This window comes from Manis pentadactyla, chromosome 8, assembly GCF_030020395.1.
Source record: "Manis pentadactyla isolate mManPen7 chromosome 8, mManPen7.hap1, whole genome shotgun sequence".
Taxonomy (NCBI): Eukaryota; Metazoa; Chordata; class Mammalia; order Pholidota; family Manidae; genus Manis; species Manis pentadactyla.
In genome coordinates, this window is record NC_080026.1 from 123,710,328 (window position 1) to 123,728,462 (window position 18,135).

General features: G+C 39.1%; 1 protein-coding gene across 7 annotated transcripts in view; it reads left to right on the forward strand.

The window, feature by feature from the left end:
• Positions 1–18,135, forward strand: part of VTI1A (vesicle transport through interaction with t-SNAREs 1A) — a 356,990-nt gene that overhangs the window by 239,892 nt on the left and 98,963 nt on the right. The gene's annotated exons all lie outside the window — the stretch shown is intronic.

The following is an 18,135-nucleotide window of genomic DNA, read 5'->3' on the forward strand; positions in this document are numbered from 1 at the left end:
AGCCTTTATTGGATGTGTCATTTTCAAATATATTCTCCCATACTGTAAGGTTCCTTTTTGTTCTATTGATGGTGTCTTTTGCTGTACATAAGCTTTTCAGCTTAATATAGTCCCACTTTTTCATTTCTGCTGTTGTTTTCCTTGCCCGGGGAGATATGTTCAAGAAGAGGTCACTCATGTTTATGTCCAAGAGGTTTTTTCCTGTGTTTTCTTCCAAGAGTTTAATGGTTTCATGACTTACATTCAGGTCTTTGATCCATTTTGAGTTTACTTTTGTATATGGGGTTAGACAATGGTCCAGTTTCATTCTCCTACATGTAGCTGTCCAGTTTTGCCAGCACCATCTGTTGAAGAGACTGTCATTTCGCCATTGTATGTCCATGGCTCCTTTATCAAATATTAATTGACCATATATGTCTGGGTTAATGTCTGGATTGTCTAGTCTGTTCCATTGGTCTGTGGCTCTGCTCTTGTGCCAGTACCAAATTGTCTTGATTACTATGGCTTTATAGTAGAGCTTGAAGTTGGGGAGTGAGTTCCCCCCTACTTTATTCTTCTTTCTCAGGATTGCTTTGGCTATTCGGGGTCTTTGGTGTTTCCATATGAATTTTTGAATTATTTGTTCCAGTTCATTGAAGAATGTTGCTGGTAGTTTCATAGGGATTGCATCAAATCTGTATATTGCTTTGGGCAGGATGGCCATTTTGACGATATTAATTCTTCCTAGCCACGAGCATGGGATGAGTTTCCATCTGTTAGTGTCCCCTTTAATTTCTCTTAAGAGTGACTTGTAGTTTTCAGAGTATAAGTCTTTCACTTCCTTGGTTAGGTTTATTCCTAGGTATTTTATTTTTTTTGATGCAATTGTGAATGGAGTTGTTTTCCTGATTTCTCTTTCTGTTGGTTCATTGTTAGTGTATAGGAGGGGCACAGATTTCTGTGTGTTGATTTTGTATCCTGCAACTTTGCTGTATTCCGATATCAGTTCTAGTAGTTTTGGGGTGGAGTCTTTAAGGTTTTTTATGTACAATATCATATCATCTGCAAATAGTGACAGTTTAACTTCTTCTTTACTGTCTGGATTCCTTGTAATTCTTTGTTTTGTCTGATTGCCATGGCTAGGACCTCCAGTACTATGTTAAATAACAGTGGAGAGAGTGGGCATCCCTGTCTAGTTCCCGATCTCAGAGGAAATGCTTTCAGCTTCTCGCTGTTCAGTCTAATGTTGGCTGTGGGTTTATCATAGATGGCCTTTATTATGTTGAGGTACTTGCCCTCTATTTCCATTTTGCTGAGAGTTTTTATCATGAATGGATGTTGAACTTTGTCAAATGCTTTTTCAGCATCTATGGAGATGATCATGTGGTTTTTGTCTTTCTTTTTGTTGATGTGGTGGATGATGTTGATGGACTTTCGAATGTTGTACCGTCCTTGCATCCCTGGGATGAATCCCACTTGGTCATGGTGTATGATCCTTTTGATGTATTTTTGAATTCGGTTTGCTAATATTTTGTTGAATATTTTTGCATCTACGTTCATCAGGGATATTGGTCTGTAGTTTTCTTTTTTGGTGGGGTCTTTGCCTGGTTTTGGTATTAGGGTGATGTTAGCTTCATAGAATGAGTTTGGGAGTATCCCCTTCTCCTCTATTTTTTTGGAAAACTCTAAGGAGAATGGGTATTATGTCTTCCCTGTATGTCTGATAAAATTCTGAGGTAAATCCATCTGGCCTGGGGGTTTTGTTCTTTGGTAGTTTTTTGATTACCACTTCAATTTCGTTGCTGGTAATTGGCCTGTTTAGATTTTCTGTTTCTTTCTGTACCAATCGTGGAAGGTTGTATTTTTCTAGGAAGTTGTCCATTTCTCCTAGGTTTCCCAGCTTGTTAGCATATAGGTTTTCATAGTATTCTCTAATAATTCTTTGTATTTCTGTGGGGTCCGTCATGATTTTTCCTTTCTCGTTTCTGATACTGTTGATTTGTGTTGACTCTCTTTTCTTCTTAATAAGTCTGGCTAGAGGCTTATCTATTTTGTTTATTTTCTCGAAGAACCAGCTCTTGGTTTCATTGATTTTTGCTACTGTTTTATTCTTCTCAATTTTATTTATTTCTTCTCTGATCTTTATTATGTCCCTCCTTCTGCTGACCTTAGGCCTCATCTGTTCTTCTTTTTCCAATTTCGATAATTGTGACATTAGACCATTCATTTGGGATTGTTCTTCCTTTTATAAATATGCTTGGATTGCTATATACTTTCCTCTTAAGACTGCTTTTGCTGCGTCCCACAGAAGTTGGGGCTTAGTGTTGTTGTTGTCATTTGTTTCCATATATTGCTGGATCTCCATTTTGATTTGGTCATTGATCCATTGATTATTTAGGAGCGTGTTGTTAAGCCTCCATATGTTTGTGAGCCTCTTTGCTTTCTTTGTACAGTTTATTTCTAGTTTTATGCCTTTGTGGTCTGAAAAGTTGTTTGGTAGGATTTCAATCTTTTGGAATTTTCTGAGGCTCTTTTTGTGGCCTAGTATGTGGTCTATTCTGGAGAATGTTCCATGTGCACTTGAGAAGAATGTATATCCTGTTGCTTTTAGATGTAGAGTTCTATAGATGTCTACTAGGTCCATCTGCTTTACTGCATTGTTCAGTGCTTCCGTGTCCTTACTTATTTTCTGCCCAGTGGATCTATCCTTTGGGGTGAGTGTTGTGTTGCCGTCTCCTAGAATGAATGCATTGCAGTCTATATCCCCCTTTAGTTCTGTTAGTATTTGTTTCACATATGCTGGTGCTCCTGTGTTGGGTGCATATATATTTAGAGTGGTTATATCCTCTTGTTGGACTGAGCCCTTTATCATTATGTAGTATCCTTCTTTATCTCTTGTTACTTTCTTTGTTTTGAAGTCTATTTTATCTGATATTAGTACTGCAACCCCCGCTTTCTTCTCGCTGTTGTTTGCTTGAAATATGTTTTTCCATCCCTTGACTTTTAGTCTGTACATGTCTTTGTGTTTAAGGTGAGTTTCTTGTAAGCAGCATTTAGATGGGTCTTGCTTTTTTATCCATTCTGTTACTCTGTGTCTTTTGATTGGTGCATTCAACCCATTAACATTTAGGGTGACTATTGAAAGATATGTACTTATTGCCATTGCAGGCTTTAAATTCGTGGTTACCAAAGGTTCAAGGTTAGCCTCTTTAGTATCTTACTGCCTAACTTAGCTCGCTTATTGAGCTGTTATATACACTGTCTGGAGATTCTTTTCTTCTCTCCCTTCTTATTCCTCCTCCTCGATTCTTCATATGTTGGGTGTTTTGTGCTGTGCTCTTTCTAGGAGTGGTCCCATCTAGAGCAGTCCCTGTAAGATGTTCTGTAGAGGTGGTTTGTGGAAAGCAAATTCCCTCAGCTTTTGTTTGTCTGGGAATTGTTTAATCCCACCGTCATATTTGAATGATAGTCGTGCTGGACACAGTATCCTTGGTTCAAGGCCCTTCTGTTTCATTGTATTAAATATATCATGCCATTCTCTTCTGGCCTGTAGGGTTTCTCTTGAGAAATCTGACGTTAGCCTGATGGGTTTCCCTTTATAGGTGACCTTTTTCTCTCTAGCTGCCTTTAACACTCTTTCCTTGTCCTTGATCTTTGCCATTTTAATTATTATGTGTCTTGGTGTTGTCCTCCTTGGATCCTTTCTGTTAGGGGTTCTGTGTATTTCCGTGGTCTGTTCGATTATTTCCTCCCCCAGTTTGGGGAAGTTTTCAGCAATTATTTCTTCTAAGATACTTTCCATCTCTTTTCCTCTCTCTTCTTCTTCTGGAACCCCTATAGTATGGATATTGTTCCTTTTGGATTGGTCACACGGTTCTGTTAACATTGTTTCATTCCTGGAGATCCTTTTGTCTCTCTCTATGTCAGCTTCTATGTGTTCCTGTTCTCTGGTTTCAATTCCATCAATGGCCTCTTGCATCCTATCCATTCTGCTTATAAACCCTTCCAGAGTTTGTTTCATTTCTGTGATCTCCTTTCTGGCATCTGTGATCTCCCTCCAGACTTCATCCCATATCTCTTGCATATTTCTCTGTATCTCTGTCAGCATGTTTATGATTCTTATTTTGAATTCTTTTTCAGGAAGACTGGTTAGGTCTGTCTCCTTCTCTGGTGTTGTCTCTGTGATCTTTGTCTGCCTGTAGCTTTGCCTTTTCATGGTGATAGGAATAGTCTGCAGAACTGGGACGAGTGACGGCTGGAAGGACTTCCTTTCTTGTTGGTTTGTGGCCCTCCTCTCCTGGGAGAACAGCGGCCTCTAGTGGCTTGTGCTGCGCAGCTGCGCGCAGACAGGGTTTCTGCTTCCTGCCCGGCTGCTATGGAGTTAATCTCCGCTGTTGCTGTGGGCGTGGCCTGGCTCGGGCAGCTACTCCAAAGTGGTGGAGTCGCGTTGGAGCAGGAGCGGCTGGGAGGCTATTTATCTCCGTAAGGGGCCTCCCTGCTCCCTGCAGCCCAGGGGTTAGGGTGCCCAGAGATCCCCAGATTCCCTACCTCTGGATTAAGTGTCCCGCCCTGCCCCTTTAAGACTTTCAAAAAGCACCCGCCAAAACAAAACGACCACAAAAAAAAAAAATTTTTTTTAATTAAAAAAAAAAAAAAAGGTGGCTGCTCATTTTCTTTAGTCTCCGGCGCCAGCCTCAGGCATCTGCTCACCGGTCTTGCTGCCCTGTTTCCCTAGTATTGGGGTCCCTATCCCTTTAAGACTTCCAAAAAGCGCTCGCCAAAACAAAACAGAAAAAAAAAAAATGGTCGCTCACTTTTCTGGTGTCCTCTGGTGCCAGGCCTCCAGTGCCCGCTCACTGTTCTTGCTGCCCCGTTTCCCTAGTATTGGGGTCCCTATCCCTTTAAGACTTCCAAAAAGCGCTCGCCAAAACAAAGCAGAAAAAAAAAAAATGGTCGCTCACTTTTCTGGTGTCCTCCGGCGCCCGGTCTCCGGTGCCCGCTCACTGTTCTTGCTGCCCTGTTTTCCTAGTATCGAGCGCCCTGCACTCTGGCCCGGATGGCTGGGGCTGGGTGTTCGGCAGTCCTGGGCTCCGTCTCCCTCCCGCTCTGCCTGCTCTTCTCCCGCCGGGAGCTGGGGGGAGGGGCGCTCGGCTCCCGCGGGGCCGGGGCTTGTATCTTACCCCCTTCGCAAGGCACTGGGTTCTCTCAGGTGCGGATGTGGTCTGGATATTGTCCTGTGTCCTCTGGTCTTTATTCTAGGAAGGGTTGTCTTTGTTATATTTTCATAGATATATGTGGTTTTGGAAGGAGATTTCCGCTGCTCTACTCACGCTGCCATCTTCCGCCCCTTCCGTCACACTTGCTTGTTTGTCTGAAGACTGGGGGCATTCAATTAGCAGGACCTGACTGACAATTCCAGCTAGTTCTGAGGACCCCAGAGCATAGGGTCCTTCATAGCTTTTTACCCCAGCCTATGAGATTTACAGGTGTTTTATAATTTTTATGGCAATGACATTATTGCTGAGCCTCTCTAAGTGCATTTGGAAACTAACTTCAGTAAAATAACTTGATATACCAGGTTGTGTTAGGACTGACAGAAAATAAATGGTCTTCATTCTCTAATTGTCTAAACTACTGCTGATGAAGACACGTGGAAGTGCGGAAAAGAATGTGCTCATCAGTATATTTGTTTTGGCCAAAAATAAAACAAACAAAAACTACGAAAACCTAGGCACAACCTTCCTCTATTATTTCGTTGGCCCAATTCTAGTTTCTTAGTTGTCTTAGGCTATGTCTCCAAGAAGAAAAAATAATCATCATCACTTTGTCAGTGTGCACTCTGGAATTTGTTTAAGCAAAGAGTCAGGTCACAGCACCCAGAGACCATGCTTTTTTCTTCTGAGGAATTGTATTTTCTTGAGTGTGTACAGAACTGCATGCACAAATCATTAAGTGATACAAGCGAACAGGAAGAGAGAAGTATTCAAAAATTCTCTGACCTCTGCTACCAGGGTGGCTGACAGAAGACACTAGCTTTAATTGTTTGTTTTTCTCAGTAGCCAGTTTTGTTTCAAATAAAACAAAAGATGCCATGATCTTGGGGCAAAAGGTGATTGGGAAGGCAGTATTTTGATGTTAATGGTCATATGGAATTTTCTGCATTCATAAATCAAAAATATTTTCCTAAGTATAATCAAATAGCATTTTTATATACAAATCATTCTACTTAAGCAGAGAGATACATAATAATTAATATTGCATAGGAAATGGAATTTAGCCATAAACTTGCAGATCTTTTGCTTTTTCTCTGTTCTGGATATTTTTAAAAAGAAGATTTGGTGATATAGCCACTCCCTACAGAGCTCAATGTGTGGGCTTAAATAGGTTTACTGGTTTATTTTCTTTCTAGTTTTGCTTCATAACAAGAAAATAGCTACCTGAATATCTTTTAATCTATATTAGTGTTCGTATATTTCTTTTAAACTCTTTGTCTTCACCCTATAGAAAGATAGCAATAGCACATTCTGACTTTCATCTACTTCCATTCTTTTTAAAGTAACATCCAGGGTTGTGTCTTCGCATTTTCGAACGAGGGGATTCATTTGCTTTGGAACGGAAGCTTCCAGCAGCATTGTAGATTCATAAGCTAGTATAGTTAGCAAGCAACGTCAGAGAAACCTTAAACCCCGTCTGTATCACATTTTACTGACAATAAGAATGGTCAAAATCCCTGTTCTCTAGAGCACTGTTACAATTGAAAACAAAGAGCAGAATCCTAGCTGTGGCAAGGTGCCCTAGATGAGATAGTTAGCCCAAATCAGTGGACATGTGGCTGGAGATGAGTGTAATATGCCCCTGTAATTTGCGCTCCAAATACTGGACAGTGTCTCACCACACTGAGAACCCATGCTCGCCCCAGTCTCAGTTGCTTCCCTGCATCTGGGGTGTTGCTCCAGTTCCGCTTACCCTCGCAGAACACCACTCTATTACTGAAAACCATACATGTACATTTTTCATGATGAAACCAAGATGGGAAAAAAAGAATTCTAACTTCAGGTTTTTCTAAGTTTAATAACTTATTGTGTTAAGTCAGGACAACACACAACTATTGCTTAGCAACACTGGATTAGGCAGAAAATAATTTAAGCTCCCAAATGAGAAACATTTGTAATTGAATATGCTCTAACACTTGCTTTACCACATGGCTTAACACCCTTTTGCTCACACATGGTTAAACACATGTTTGAAGTGATGTTCTAACACCCGTCTCACACATCTTTATGCTCTTTGTTCACATATGCTTAAACACATGCTTTGACACCCTTTGCATGCTCATTGTTGAACACAAGCGGAGTATTTATTGTCTTTCTAGTATTTCTAGCGATTCACTGGTTAGTAGCATTCAGCCAAAGGCTGGTGCCTAGTAAAGTCAGCTCTTTCTGCTAGGTGACCTCCACCCTTGTGTTTCTTCGGTCGGCCTTGGGAAGAGAATCCATGGAGATGGCCACCTCCATGGTCCTTTATGCCTACTCTCCCCTGAGTAGTGGCCTCTGCAAGCATTTCAGCAATGGGTGTTTCATAGCACTAAGTATTGTTTCCACCCTGACCAGTCCACTTTGGTTTTCCCCAGTTCTAACATCTTATTCATGGCCAGATGTGGACTGAGTTGATTTTTTTTTCCCCCTCTTAAATCCTATTTGGTAATTTCACCAGAGTTGAATATACATCAGAATGGGGAATTTGCATTGCTCAAATCTGAACATAAATAGAAAAACCTTGGCCTAGCTTTGAATAGTCTGACTGATTGGACCCTCTCCTTTTTCCTTTTGGCATCTGCCAAGGTGACTGTTTCCTCTTAGACCACCTAGACCTGCTATCAGCAGATCCACGAAAGGTTGGCTCTTCGTCCTATGATTATAGGCCTCACTATGTGACGGCAGTTTAGAGCATAGCCTTCTGAGCCAGATTGCTTGAGTTTCAGACAAGCTTATGTTTCCCTGTCAGTAAAATGGGAATAATGACAGTACCTGTACAATTGAATTGTAAGGATTAAGTGACACAACAGTTATAAACCACTTACACAGTGTCTGGCATATAGTAAGTGTTCAAAAAATAGTAGCTCGTAATTCAACTAAAATAAAATAGTGGCAATAACCTAAATTTAAATAGTGATATACAGTTTATAAAATATGTTTTATCCATATATTTTTAGACCCTATCAGAACATAGGGAGGAAAAACATTATCCACATTTTACAGATCAGCAAACTAAGACCCAGATATCTTAAAACTCTGCCATAAATCGCATAGCTAGTGGGTCATTAAGCTGGATGCTGAATGCTGGTCCTGGCATCTAAATCAGTATTTTTCCTACCATGTTACAAGGCTCAGTTCCATTAAGAAATATAAGGAAGTATCAGAAATAACCCCTCCCATCAAAGAGCTTACAGAATAGGGAAAATACTGACAAATGAAAACTAATTTCCATTTATTGAGAAATAAACCAGCCCTCTACAAGGTACTTTATAATAAATCATCTCTCTTCATCTTTACAACAACCAATTTGACAGGCAGGGAAAACTGAGGCTGAAAGGCATAATTACCTACCCAAAGTCAAAAAAATAACAAGTACCAGAACTAGAATTTGAACACAAGCCTGGTTTCAAATAAAATCCATACTTTTAACCATGACTCATATTGGCTGTCAACCAACAACAGCAAATGAGTTCATAGACAAACCACAGCCATTGTATAAGTCAAATTTGGGTGACGTAGATTCTTCCCCTAATCATCCCTGGTTCTGCTGCTGTGAGATTGTTTTTCATTTTTATGAAGTGGGTAAACACAGCAAGAAATAAAAGTTATGGCTATTGTTATGAAAGCATTTGTAAATTAAACCCACATTTAGTCTGTACCATCCCCTTGATGAAATTCAAGACTATGGAATGTGCTGCCTGGCTAAATCTTCATGAAAATTTTATATTCTGGGTAACCTGTACTCACTATTATCTGAACATAAGAATCAGTTAAATTTGGTGGCTTTTGGTCCCAAAGGTTATTAATGGGTGCTAAATGAAATTATTTTAAAATAAATTCTACTTCTTTATGGGACCTTAAAATATCAATATTAAGGGAACTATAAAGAATGATCCCTGGAGTTTAGGGAGTCAGAAGAGCCTTTTTCATTATTGTACTTTAATACCTCAAGCTAGCTTTGTAGCTTGCTTTAAAGATAACTTAAGGGTGACTGGGATCCTTATACTAACTTTCCATGTTAAATTGGTTTGGACCCAGATGCAGAGACTAAAAATCAGACCATTTAAACAGAGAAAAAGACCAGCCAGGAATAGCAACAGTTGGATGCCTGACTTGTAGATGTAAGCAGGAATTAGTGATTACTTTGAATGGCTGGAAGATCCCAGAGGGAAATTTTGGGGGGCTCTTCACTTCATTTTGCCCCTAACACAGAGTTGTTAGTACAAATACCTGGCAACATCAAAATTCAGGTGCAGATTTGGAATATATAAAGCCTCACTTTGGTTTCTTTTTATTTTAACTGAACTTTGCTACGTTGAGGTTCAAGATCAAATACTTGCATTTTAATGTAGCGTTGCCAAATTTCCAAACCTCTAAGCACAAAATCCTCAGCCTTCATTTCTTTGCTTGCCTGTAAATCTAGGTAGCACTGAGCCAAAAGTTAGAAATTATGAAGTGAGATTATACTTGATTAGGAACAAAAAAGTCCTATGTCCAGAAATGCAGATGTGCACAGCAGTCCTAGGGGAATGTTGGTATTTGATCTCCAAGTCTTAAAGGTTCATGTTCCCAAGGTTAAGAGATGCAGAGAGCCAACTTTTATTTGTAACTAATGCTAAAATTACTCTGGAGATTCTAGAAGTCTTGCATTACACATCACTCAGCTTTGGAAGTCCTACAGCTAGCGAGTTACAGATACCATTGTATGAGAGAAAGGGGCAATGAGTGAAGGACGTCATTCATGAACTTCATTCATACTGTAACAGCATGATCGTGAGGGTACCGTGCGAGAGCTTTCATTTCAGTGAGAAAAGGAAAAGGAAGCATGTGAAGTCGAGACCCCCAACTAAAAAGGCCAGGAAGTAAAGGCCTCCTTGTACTGGGAATTTAGGTGGAGGCAGGGGTTTGCAGCAGTCAACGTGGGCAGCAATCTTTTCCTCGTTCTCTAATATCTAAATTCATGATCTGGAGCAAGCCACTTATTTATTGAGCAAGGTTTCCATTTTGGTGAAAGTTAAAGCCTAAGTATTCATAAAATAAAATCCTTTGGCAAGGAAGAATATTATTGTGGCCATCTATGAGAAAGATACGCATAGCAGACATTTCAGCTCCAGTGCAGGGTAGTGTTAGTGGAACCAAATCCAGTGTTAAAACCAAGAATACTTAGAGACATTAACTTGTCACACAGCCACCTTGTCTTTTTTTTTAACCTTAATAAACGGTATTCCTATAATAAGTACTTGGTACTCTCGGGTATTAACTAATTGGACTTCCTTTTTACCTAGACCTATTGTATTTTAAACTGAACAGTGATCTTTTTTCTTAATCAATGGCTTTATTTCCAATGACAGAGAAAAGATAGCTAAATCTGTGCCTTGGTTATGGGAGTTAAGCTCTTATAGGCAAAATTATACCTCATACTTTTTCACCAGTATTATCTACTATTCGATATGTTTGTTTTGTTGTGAGGTTAATCTGCCCTTGCTATGAAATGTTTTTCTTTAAGAATTAAATCCATTAAACCATCACACTTTGGAAAGGGTCTTTTAAGTGATCAGAGTGTGTGATCTTAAAAATATTGCTAAAATTTGGAATATTATGCATGATACATATAATTAATGTACAATGTGTAATTGTAAATGTATGATATATTTTAAGTGGACAGTATGTGAGTAAAATACAGGAAAATGAAACACCCATACATATTTATATCACACTAAATTCAGGTTGTGGCATTTTGAGCATTTGCTACTTCCTCACTAATGATATTTTTAAGATCTTAGATTTTAATAGATGCACTGTGGAGTGGAGAAATAATCATTATTTAGGTAGCTGAAAATAGCTTGCCAAAATTGATAATGAAAGTTATTCAAGATGTTCTGTCAAAATCCTTTCCAATTAGTGTTGAGGTCTTGAAGGGCCAGACTTAGCTTTTTATTAATATGTTTGGCTTATTAATGTATTTTTTGATATATGAATAGTTTGACTATCTAATAATATATCTCATGATATTGCATAATTATTGTGCTTTTAATTTGTTGTATGCCACCCTATTCTTTGGTCTTATTTAAAATTCAGAATTATTTTATAGTTTCATAATTAATAACTCATTAGGAAACCATGTGGTATACTTGAGGTTACCTCTAAGGCAATCCATATTTAACAATAAACTAGGGAAATATCTAACTACTTGACTGTCATTGACCAGCTTAAATATTTAAAGTTATCATTTGACCCTTTGTCTAACCACTTGCAGAAAATGAAATAAAGGTTGTGTATTAAATAGGGAAAAGAGAAGTCCTTTCAAATAGTCTTTCCTAAATGAAGAAAACTAGTTGTGCTGTGAATAGTCACATATAGATAGTACTTATATATACATGACACTGCACCCATAATGTATTGTTTTTAAAGATAAAGGGCACTGCTGTTCTTTTTCTTTTATTTTGTTATTTTTCAACAAGAAAGAAATTTAAGCATGTCATTCTCCAGTGATAAAATTCAGATTCATTGTTAGTCATAATCCTGATTTTACATTCCTATCTTTTCTATTACATCTTAAAAGATAGCTTTTGGCTGGTTTCTCTCTTCCCCTCAAAATGACAAGAAATTGAGACTTAATGCCTTGCTTTCTTAGCCCAGATAAATGAGCATAGTTAAAAATTACAATGTTCAACCCCTTGCTTATTGAGGTGTTCCTTACCTATATTATTTAGACCTTGTCTCACAATCTAATAAGAACCTGAGTGACATTAAAATCATTCCAGCATAATGCTATGGCTCTAATGGTGTGATTTAACTAACATTTATTCTGGTGTGCAGACATCTGCCTCACAGTACCTGGGCCACATCAGGAACCTGGTTGCAAGAGAATCTTGAAACTAGTTAGCTTTCTAGCATTTGCAATCAAACGAAAGCTGCTAAAAGGAATCTGAATCTGTTGGAATGAGCCAATGCTCAGTATCTACCAGGAAGGATGTGAAGCAGTGATTCTCAAATTGTGTTCCAAGGAACCCTAAAATATTGCCCACCCACCTAAAGGTTGCCAAAGAGAAGGAAGCGTCCAATTAGGCAGGACTTCATCTGGAGGAGCTCCACATTAATCTGATTATCTATCAAGCATGCCTGATTATCTATCATTTGTGAGAAAAAAGTATTCTCCTCTTTTTTTATGTTTGCTTTTTAAGTTTCAAACCACTGCTAACATGCATATATGTATCAGTTGTCTGGCTACTACTTCTCACGTTAAGCAGGTTGTCACAAATCTAGCTTAGCATTTCTTTGTACAGCAAGCTTTTTAATAGAACATCATCCCTTTCTTAGCCACTATTTGAAAATAATTACAAATTACACTCTTCTTTCACCTGCCTTGTTAGAGAAAGTGTGGCTGACAGGCCCATTCATATTGGGGTTTTTAATGTGAAGTCACCACCTCCTGAGAACACCTTTTGAGTTGTTTCAAAGCCTTTCCAGCATCTTCTCAGAAAACCTCAGCAGTGGAGGGCTACCCAGTCATCATAGCCATGGGGATGAAGAGGCTGGACACATTTAATTACTCTTCAGCAACCTATGCCATTAATACTATTTCAAATGGTAGAGAGCTCTTACTAAGTCTTACCTTCTTTGGTCTCTGTACTTGCAATATTTTGCCTTGCAGACTAAACTGAAGGGAAACAATCTCTTACGTAGGAGAGATCTTATTAACTGCTCATATATAGATCCTCATGAAAATACTCTGGTTGGAAGCTTTTCTCCTGCCATCCCTCTAGGTCACCTCCCACCGTATCATGTATGGCCTTGCCCACTCTGAAACATAGCTACTTATAACTGATGTGCACTAAAGAAACCTGTACTTTGTCTACCAATCTACTTTCTCCATCTTTCATGGGTTTTCAGGATAGCTTAACCTCATCCCTACACATCATACACCATCAAACCCAACCTGCTCAGACCAGCAGCCCAACATTCTTTAAAGCACTCGAAGTTGTCTTCACATGTACAATGCAGTGTCCTTTATGTTGTTCCCACTTAAAATAGGTTTCAGAATATTTCATTTTCATTATATTTTCCCTAGCTTTCTTATACTAAAACAAAACAAAACAAAGCAAAATACTGAGTTTGTTGATCTATTCATAATTATTTTTTATTCTTAAAGGTTAATTTCATGTGTATCACTGATTATTTAAGCTTCAGAAAGATATAAGAACAAAATAAAACTCCTTATAAGCCTCATCATCCATTGAATCATTGTTAACACCTGCATGTGCATGTTCTCTGCCTTTTTTCTGTCATACTTTACATATAAACAATTAAAAATGTAATTGGCATCTTAAGTTTTAGAAACCCATCTGTGACTTGCTGTTACTACGAATAAAATTTTTTAAGTTATTATAATTTGGCAGATGATGTATTTTAACATCAAGAATATAGAATCTGTCAGAATTATTTATTTGAGTTTCATTTATAAACTATAAAAGTCTGCTCATGTAATTGCCTCTTCATTTTTTTCTACCTTCAGCTGGAAAGCATCAAATCAAAATTAGCAGCTGCAGTCCTGGTTGCACTTATTAAGTATAGTGTCAACTTTTTCACCCCTGTTCCCAGCAAAGTTTATTTAGGAAAAAGGTTTGATAACATTCTTAACCCCAAAGAAAGTTTTTTCCTTCTTTTCTCCTAGACAGTTCTATCCTGATAACATTCAAGAAGTTAAACATGAAGGAATCTTTGCTTCTCTCTCATATAAATGGAGCCATCCTTCCACTGTGTTAGCCAGATGAATAAAATATATAATCTCACATGCAAAATAGAGTAAGTCTGTAGAGTGTTTGTAAGGATTGTGTGTTACTATGATTTCATTGAAAGGCAAAATAATCCAGAAATATTTGTATTTTGAAAAGGCTGGAGCTCCCCCCATGCACTGATATGTGGTATTCATAGTTTATACATGGGCATATTTAGATAACTGGAGTAACACATCTTTGTAAACAAGCTACATTGATTATAAGAGCAAATGTAAGCTTGGGAATATTTGGGTTTTTCAAGCAAGGTGCTATTTGTTCCTTATAAAGATGACTGTTTTCCTAAAAGTACTAAAAGGGGAAACACTCATCTATAATGTTTTATGCTATGCCAGCTACATCCTCAACAAGATTTTTTGTTTTAGTTATTCTTATTAGATGTATTTCTAAAGGGATGTGTTCTGCCTACTCACTGAAGCATTACACAGCACTTTCAACAGAAAAGAGTCATTGAGTGTTCCAAGGGAGAATTAAAGAAAACTTTTCATGACATGGTGTATTTCAAATATTTCTACCATTAAATGTTCTAGTTTTTGATGGCCAAATACACCAATAAATGCTACTCACCATATTTATACAAAAGTCATCCTGTACACATACCATTTGGTAGCCTTTCCCACTTAGTGATTTACTGTGAACACTTCCCCTTGGCATTAAATATTTTCCTTAAAGGATGTTTCTTGCAGTTTCTCTCATAGGAATGCGAAGAGCACTTCTCAGTTCATGGCTAGAAGTCCATAGCTAACAAGCTAGTGCTGTCTCTGGGGTTGTCAGTGGCTTTCTAAACCATGTGCTTGCTGACCCTCAAATTTCTGCAGAAAGTTTTCTTAGGGATTAGCTTAGGGGGCAGGCCAGGGATGGGGGGCAGAGGTGAGCCTCTTCCTGACCTCATCATGTTCCTGATCGGACCACCTTCTCTCCAGCATATTTTCTGTTTACATCACTCACCTGCCTCCTTTTAAGTTCCTGTTTAGTTCCTTCATTTCCTTTTCATCACCATCTCTTCCTAGTAATTGGCTCCCTTTTAGGGCCTCCCCATTGCTTTGCTGACAAATATCTCAGAAAAAGGACAAAAGGTTGGAGTCCTATATTTTTTTAAGTAAAGAACTTATGCATGAAGATTTTTGCCCCAGTGCCCCTAACACTCTCTGTCTTCAGACTGAACTGTCCCCCTAGGCCTCCGATGGGGCTCTGTGTCCTTCCCAGCCACCAGCCTCTTGCTTCCATTCCAGCTGGACCGAACTCCCCCGACTTGCCCAGATATGCCTCACGCTCTTACATTGCTCACGCTCTTCTTCCTGTAAAATCCTACCTGTCTTTCAGCATCATGTCTCCATGCTAGATCCTCAAAGAAAGGAGATCACAGTTTCTGGATCATTCCAAGAAGAGGAGCTCCAGATTGTTTTGATTGTACTTCTGTTGGTGTATCTATATGGCTCCATTTTATTTATGTTAGGACCTACCTGTCTTATTTGCCCTACTTCATGTTAAGAGCCTTGAGAGCAAGAAATACATCTCATATTTGAGTCTCCAAAGCACTGGACTCAGTTGGTTGCCTGTATATGGAAGGTGCTTGGTAACTACTGACCCATGAGAATTTTTAAACCTCTGATTTGAAACCCCTGATTCTCCCCCAGTGAATGTCTTTAAATCTTATTGATTGATCGATATTGCAGAGTTAAGTTTGGAAATCATAGATGGTTCATATAAAAGCACAGAATGACTTGTCTTGGTTATGTCTTTAAGCAGTGCCCAAAGACAGGCCAGTTGCAAGTTGAGATTTACTGTGAGCTCATGTGGTTGCCTGTTGATTTTTTTTCCAGACTGGTAATATAACTTACCTTGGAGAGACGAGCCATATGCCTTAGCTCTGATTTCCAGAGGCTTCCTCAGCTTTTGTAGTCAGTCTGCATTGTGTTCTTCTGTGTCTATAAGCATGGGGACCTTAGCTTTTGGAATAATGTTACATTGCAAATCAAATTCTGCCTCAAAAGAACTTTTCTTCTACAATTTTCCGCATTTATGAACGGGTTACAAAATGTCACAATTCAATGGGGCCAATTATTAGGTTTTCATTTAATGGGCAGTTTTAATGTTCTCAGAGACTGAATAGCAATAGCATTTTAAACTACTGCATTCCATTTAAAGACTCCCAACCAGTTCTTCTCTCTTTGAGCATACCGAGTTATATTTTTGGGTTTCATTTAAATTCAGGCTCTCAATTTGTAAGAAAATGAATGTGTTAATGAGTACCCTCATTTTTTGAAACTTTTTCAAATATTTTATCCTAATTATAAGGAATATCTAGTGACATTAATTTGATGAAATCCCAAATCATCAGATTGTGCAGAGTAGCCCTTACCAAGTAGTAATTTAGAGCATTTTCATTTTAATAAATGTACTGTTTTTAGGACCGTATCATGGCTTTGCTTACGGTGAGAAAAACTTTCTCCTGTTAAAGTTGGGGTCCATGTCAGTGTAGGTCAAACTTCATGGTTTTTTTTTAATAGTTTTGTTTATTTACCATATTTTACTTATCCTATTAAATGAAAAGCATTTCTCCCACTCATAATAATCACCCCTGGCAAATTCTTATTGGTCCGTTGCTCCCACATGCACCATCCCCAGGCTCGGTGAGCTTCCCAGTCACTCTCTGGCCATCAGTGAGTAAATGGCAACGCCAGCACTAGAGACCAAGCTGGCCACGTCCAAGACCAGTGACCTTCCCCACACCACCGGCATGTGTTCATATGAACCACCTCAAAGCCTGTGGGAACAAGTGGAGAATAAGCTGCAGAGTGATGAGCGTTTGAGTCATTTAATGTCAGCCGTGCCGTCCACAGCTCATAGACTGCTCTCTGAGACAACAATAGAAAATGAATTCTCCGAACAGGTTGAGGCTACAGTTGGAGAGAAATCCACAAAGAAGGTGTTACCTCAGTCCTTCCTACCATCCGATTGCCTCTGTGTGGGTCTCTGTTTTAATCCCTGTCCATCTTCATCCTAATCAGTTCTCTAACCGTTCTCCACGGCAGACACCTGACACACAGTCTCAGGGAAGTAGAAGTCGTTCACTAGCATGCTTGTTCAATCCTCACAGCTGTCCAGTAAGAGAAGTCCAAAGTAGAGATCTCCAGCCTTCAGTATTTGCATGCGTTGCCAAGTTAGTGATCAAACCTGGATCTCCTGGTTCCCAGTCCGCTTTCTAACCATGACCTATACACTGCTCTGCCTACTTCAGATATATCTGCCTGAGTGTCCTCAACTCCTGTCACCCTCCCTCACCAGCCAGAAAGTTGTATGTGTCACATTATATTGGGCTAGCCAGTCAGTAACCTAAAATTTATTCTTGGGTTTCTCCTCTTATTGGACCAGTACAAAAGCAAGCTAGAGGCCTCACATGTATTTTTGGTAAAAGCTCGTGACTGGGGAGCTACACAAATCAAAGTCTTCCTGGAAATACTCATCCTTTTAGTGATTTCTTTGCTAGAACTCAATAACTATAGATGGACTAATGATATGATCCAGCTACATGACATAATCATTACATCACACACACACACACATGTCATTTATATAAATGACATAAATCCAACTGAATGTTTAATCCAGTGGGGAAGAAAAGAGAAAGTATAAATGGCCAGGGGGACTGAGTAGAGAGGCTTTTCCCTTCCTAGAGGTCCCATGTCTACATGACCTATTAAGGAAAATCTGGCATCAGGACAGACTTGTCCACTCGTTTCCCACTTGCACTTCTCTTCCACCACTCCCTCCCTGAAATGTGACCTGATTTCCCTCTGTTGCTAACAGAGACTAGTACAGATTCAAGAGATTTTAATTACATAACGTTTCATTGTGCTATATGCAGATTTAATGGAGTCAGACCATCAGGATGTGCTCTCCTGTTGTTGTTTGTAAATTTGGGTGACAGATTTTGAGCACCTTAAAAATTCACTGGAGCAAAAGCTACAGTTAACATAGGAAGGCTTCCAAAACCAGCCCCAGATGTGATGGAGACCTCCTCCTGTCTCCTGTTCCTGAGATAGGACCTGTGTCCTGGCTCTAGGGACTCCTTTCCATGTTCCCATGTCTACCTGAGACCCAGT